Below are 5,106 nucleotides of genomic sequence, written 5' to 3'. Positions count from 1 at the left end.
GCGCCGCGATCAGATACAATTCTCTTGGGAACTCCATGGAGACTGACAATCCGTGAGATATAAAGATCTGCCAAGCGATGTCCATTGAAAGTAGTCTTGACGGGAAGGAAATGAGCGACTTTAGTCAGTCGATCCACTATGACCCAAATAGAGTCGTGTCCGCGGCTGGATCGGGGAAGTCCAGTGATGAAGTCCTTTCCTACTTCTTCCCATTTCCACACAGGGACCTTTAATGGCTGAAGCAAACCTGCCGGGCGTTGGTGTTCTGCCTTGATTCGCTGACATACGTCACACCTAGCGATGAAAAAGGCAATGTCGCGCTTCATCCCATGCCACCAGAAAATCTCCTTGAGATCCTGTTACATCTTTGATCCGCCAGGGTGAATGGAGTAAGGAGTATTATGAGCTTCCTCCATAATCAGGTTTTTCAGTTCAGGGATAGTTGGTACACAAAGACGTCCATTGTACCACAAGATTCCTTCTCCGTCCACGGAAAATCCAGCCACTTCCTCTTTGTCCATACGGCGTTTGATACCTTCAATACTCTCATGACCTTTCTGAGCTTCCTTGATTTGATCCCGGAGGGTCGGCTTAACTTCCAATGTGGCTAGAAAACCATGGCTAACGAGTTCCAGGCCGAACTCTTCAAACTCTTGGTATAGCACGGGTTTCTCAACTTTGAGACGGGCATTCAGCGAACATGGTTCGCGACTGAGAGCGTCGGCGACTACATTCGCCTTCCCAGGGTGATAGTGAATACTCAGATCATAGTCCTTTATCAGCTCTATCCATCTCCTTTGTCGCATATTCAACTCCCTCTGAGTGAATATATACTTGAGACTCTTGTGGTCGGTGTAAATGTCACACCGATTTCCGATGAGATAATGACGCCAAGTCTTGAGTGCATGAACTACGGCAGCTAATTCCAGATCATGGGTTGGGTAGTTCATTTCATGTGGCCGCAGCTGTCGGGAGAGGTAGGCAATAACCTTCCCTTCTTGCATCAGAACGCTACCAAGTCCGAGCTTGGAAGCGTCACAATAAATTACAAAGTCCTTGGTGACATCAGGCATGGTGAGGATAGGGGCAGACACAAGACGCTTCTTGAGTTCTTGAAAGCTGGCTTCACATTGTTCTGTCCATTCAAATTTCTTACCCTTCTTGAGCAACATGGTCATGGGCTTGGCGATACTTGAGAACCCTCTGTGACGCCCCGAACCGGTACCATGAGGATCCCAGCGATCCCGCCGAAATTCGCATGATATCGATTCAGAGACGCCCTCTGACACGACGTGCGCGACGAATCACACAAGTGATGCCAGAGGAATTAACACGAGCGGTAACATTACAACAGGATTACAATAGAGCCCACAAGATACATATATTACAACAACGACTCCGACGAGTCAAGATACAAATATACAATACAAAGATCCGAATCATACAGAAGATCAAATACGTCCGAGTACGGACAAGATACAAATTGGACTAAGAGTCCTGAAGATAACCAGTGACGTCCATAACCCTGCCCAGGCCAAGCCGGAAGGGTAACCTTGCTAACGTCGTCATCTCGTACCTGTCAAAGTCGGGCCATCGGTTGCCGACAAAAGGGGGAGGAGACAAAAAGAAAAGAAGGCGAGGGTAAGTACCATTGGCACGTACTTGCGAGACAAGACCAGCTATGCTCGCTGGTGGGCGGTATAAACTTCACCCGGCTATATGTGGAGTTTAGCGGCAGCAAAGCTACTATCCAATAGAGACACGCTACAACATCCGTCTACTCAGAGAAGATAAGAGAGCGCACAAGGTAACAGTTCTATACTCTGCAAACATAACACAGCCGATGCGATCCCCCTTCGCAAAGAGGTACTGGCAAAGGCACACACACTTTTTGAAAATGTTTTATTAGCAAATTATTAGCAACCGGAAATAAGGTGTAAGTTGTTCTATGATCAAGCTATACAATTCCAAGTCGTCCATAACCGCGGACACGGCTTATCGATAAGATGTACACCCTGCAGGGGTTGCCCAAATGTAACCATACGCATGCTCGAACCCACTTACTACAGGTGGAGTCTCACAACAAGACCGTTCCCAATGCAAGAGAAAGTTTAATGGGAGCCACCCAACTAAGCTACCCGTGACGAAGTTCGGCCGTACTCCGATACGGACCCAGAGGTTTGCGACGGCTTCCAAGGCGGGCACTAACGACCGGCCAAGGATAAGGAGTCCCGCGTTATGAGTACAGTACAGAAATAAACACCCGAAGGCAACAGGAAGTAAATCGTGCATCGTGCATATGGGCAAATAAAACCAAGGTTGTGGCTCCCAATAAACAGACTCGAGGAAAGGTAGTGGGTGATGGGGGTCCCATTCCCCCACGTACGGGTAGAGCGCTCAATCTCAGAACAGATAACAAGAACTCGGGTCCTAGGGGACATTAGCAAGTCAAAGTTCCAATGCTTTCGCAAAGGGGCTCACAGATGCCTCTGCTTACAATTTTAGTTGTTAACAATTAAGTAAAGTGTGATTATCTCCAACAAAAGATATAGCATGTGATAACCTCCCAACAAGATATCCCGAACATTTCGAGATATCAACAAGACCCTAAACTCGCCTACGACTCGCAAAGCTGGCAAACAACAAACAATAGGTAGGGCGAGGAGGTGTATCTCGGACATATAGGTAACAGGTGGATAGGACACGTGACACAACAGAATCGCAACATAAGGATAGCAATAGATCAAAAGAGCATGTAAAAGTAAAATAGGTGAAGGGGTGGGCTCGCCTGTGAAAAGCTGCAGAAGAACTTGTCGGAGAACTCGTCGTATCTCACATCAACACTTCGTGATCCTATCCGTGAAGAAGCAAATGCTGGAACACACAACGCATGCAAGTCTTACTACTACGGATAAAGAAGATCCAGCATGATCAAGATGATATGCATGACATGGCAATTATGATGCGATGCAACTTATCCAATTTAATCGGAGTCGGAACCCCGGACAAGCAAATTAGGTTGGAGTTGCATTTTCTACCGACAAAATTAAGTGTTGATTAGCATGGCATAACATGGCAGGGTGCGCTACTTCAATATTAAACGGAGCGGGGAAAACCATAGTTGGAAATCCAAAATACTCCGCATATATGTAAGGTGAACATGCATAACTATCATCGTGCGACATGATGCGAGATGAAAACAGGTATATGGATGGCATATTCATGTTCCTCATGTTTTGCTGATGCATTTAGATATAAAGATTGTCCAAATTGGTGTTGTAGAAAGAAAGTTATGATTTATGCAACATTCATCAATTTTAGTTCAGATTTGAAAAGTGACCCAATTTTAGTTGTTCAAATGTTGAAACAAAGTTCATGGTTGGATAGATCATGTTTTTATGAACAAATTGGATATAAAACTTGATGAATTTGGAGAAGTATAAAAGCATTTTTAAATAGTTTGAAAAACATCCAGGGACATATATTCTGAAACCCGGAATGTTGAACACTACGAACTGAAAAACGTGACAGCGGGGTGTTCCTGTAGGCAGGTTTTTGCACGGATTTTAAAGTCGTGGCCGCGACAAATATGTGCGTCGATTTGAGAAAAGAAAACCACCGTGGTGTAGCTGGATGTGGGGACTATCTAGTGGTTCCTTTGGTTCGTGCTGAGAAGGAGTACAACATCAGTGAGACTCGTCGGAAAAACGGAACGTGACACGGTGAGGAACAGCTGAACTGAAAACTGAACAGAAACTGTTTTTCTGGAGCCGACTTTGAATGAAGATGGCGACGCCGTTACTCATCCGATTTGGATGATTCAAATTTCACTGGAAAGAGGGTGAAGCCGTGCTTCTAATGGTACCAGATACGCGTGCTGGGGTGACCTGTGCCGGCGAGGATCTACACCGAAAGTTGCCACCGTGTAACAGCAAAACTGCAACTTTCTGTTTTTTCGAAAACGACTCGATCTCGCTCTCTCTCTCGTTTCTGTCTCGATCCAAGGATGTTGTGGCATGCAGGGGTAGGGGGAAGGTGGTAGCTCACCCTGGGGTTGCCGTTGACGAGGAGAAATGAGCGGGGCGGCTACCGGCGTCGAGGAAGAAGACGGGGCCGAGGTAGACGACGGCGTCGGCGATGCAAACGAGCAGGCCTTGATGCTCCTTCTCCGTGAGGACAACGTTGAGGAAGAAGAGGAAGACGCGGACTCGATCCCGTGCTCAGGTGGCATCGACGGAGGTTGAGGACGCACGGACGAGGTCGGCGAAGTGCACGCGGACGTCGGAGAAGTGGATGGTGAGCGGGTGCTGCATGGCCGCGAACGCCGGGAAGAGGAGGACGTGAGCGAGGAAGCGGGAACCGGTGCTGGTCGGAGTAGAACATGGCAGAGACCAAGGTGCGGCTCGACGAAGCTGTGCTTGCCAACGGTGTCGCGGCCATCCCGGATGGAGCGGAGACGCCGGTGTGAGCTCGCGAAGCGAGGGAGACAGCGAAGAAAAGAGAGGAGGCAGAGAGCGGCGGCGGGAGGGAAAGAAGCTAGGGTTCTGAGCTAGGCTGCAAGGGGATTTATAGAGCTGGCAGCGGCAAGGACGTCCGTCCCATCCATCAGGTGGAGTACGTGGCTCCGCTCGGATGCGTGCCGTACAATGAAGAAGAAGATGGCAAGGATTATGTGATTGGAAACTGGATCAGGTGGCTGCTTCCGTGAGGCTTGGGCCGGGCTGCTCCAGGATGCTTCGTGGAGAAGAGAAAACGGAAGGTGCCAGCCATTGTATTTTCCTGAAGTTGTCACGTATTTGCATAGGAGAGCACACAAGAGAAAGGTAGAATGGAGGTAAAACAAAGATGGAGGGATATGAAGGAAAACAGGGAAACCCGGCCAGCATTTTTCAAACCATATTTTATTAAACTAGATTGTTCAAAATATTGCAAATATCATTGTTTTGGGTTTTGTTAAATGAAAAGGAGATAGGAGGGTTTTATTATATAAACCATATGAGAGGTAAATGAAATAGATAAGGTTTATAAAAATAATTTTATTTAGTAAAAATATGGATGATAGGATGCATGATGCATGATGATGCATAAAAGAAGAAGAGCAAGCAA

General features: G+C 47.2%; 1 long non-coding RNA gene across 1 annotated transcript; it reads right to left on the bottom strand.

Annotated features, from left to right (window-relative positions):
- Window positions 1-1,364: 1,364 nt before the first annotated feature.
- Window positions 1,365-4,623, bottom strand: LOC139830583 (uncharacterized). The gene is made up of 2 exons (XR_011743234.1): window positions 2,789-4,623; window positions 1,365-1,576 (listed from the first exon to the last, which is right to left on the bottom strand). It is a non-coding gene; the product is annotated as an uncharacterized lncRNA (long non-coding RNA).
- Window positions 4,624-5,106: the final 483 nt, after the last annotated feature.

This window comes from Lolium perenne, chromosome 4 (genome assembly GCF_019359855.2).
Source record: "Lolium perenne isolate Kyuss_39 chromosome 4, Kyuss_2.0, whole genome shotgun sequence".
Classification (NCBI taxonomy): domain Eukaryota; kingdom Viridiplantae; phylum Streptophyta; class Magnoliopsida; order Poales; family Poaceae; genus Lolium; species Lolium perenne.
Note: the sequence above shows the minus strand (reverse complement) of the source record. Positions and strands in the feature narration are given on the sequence as shown.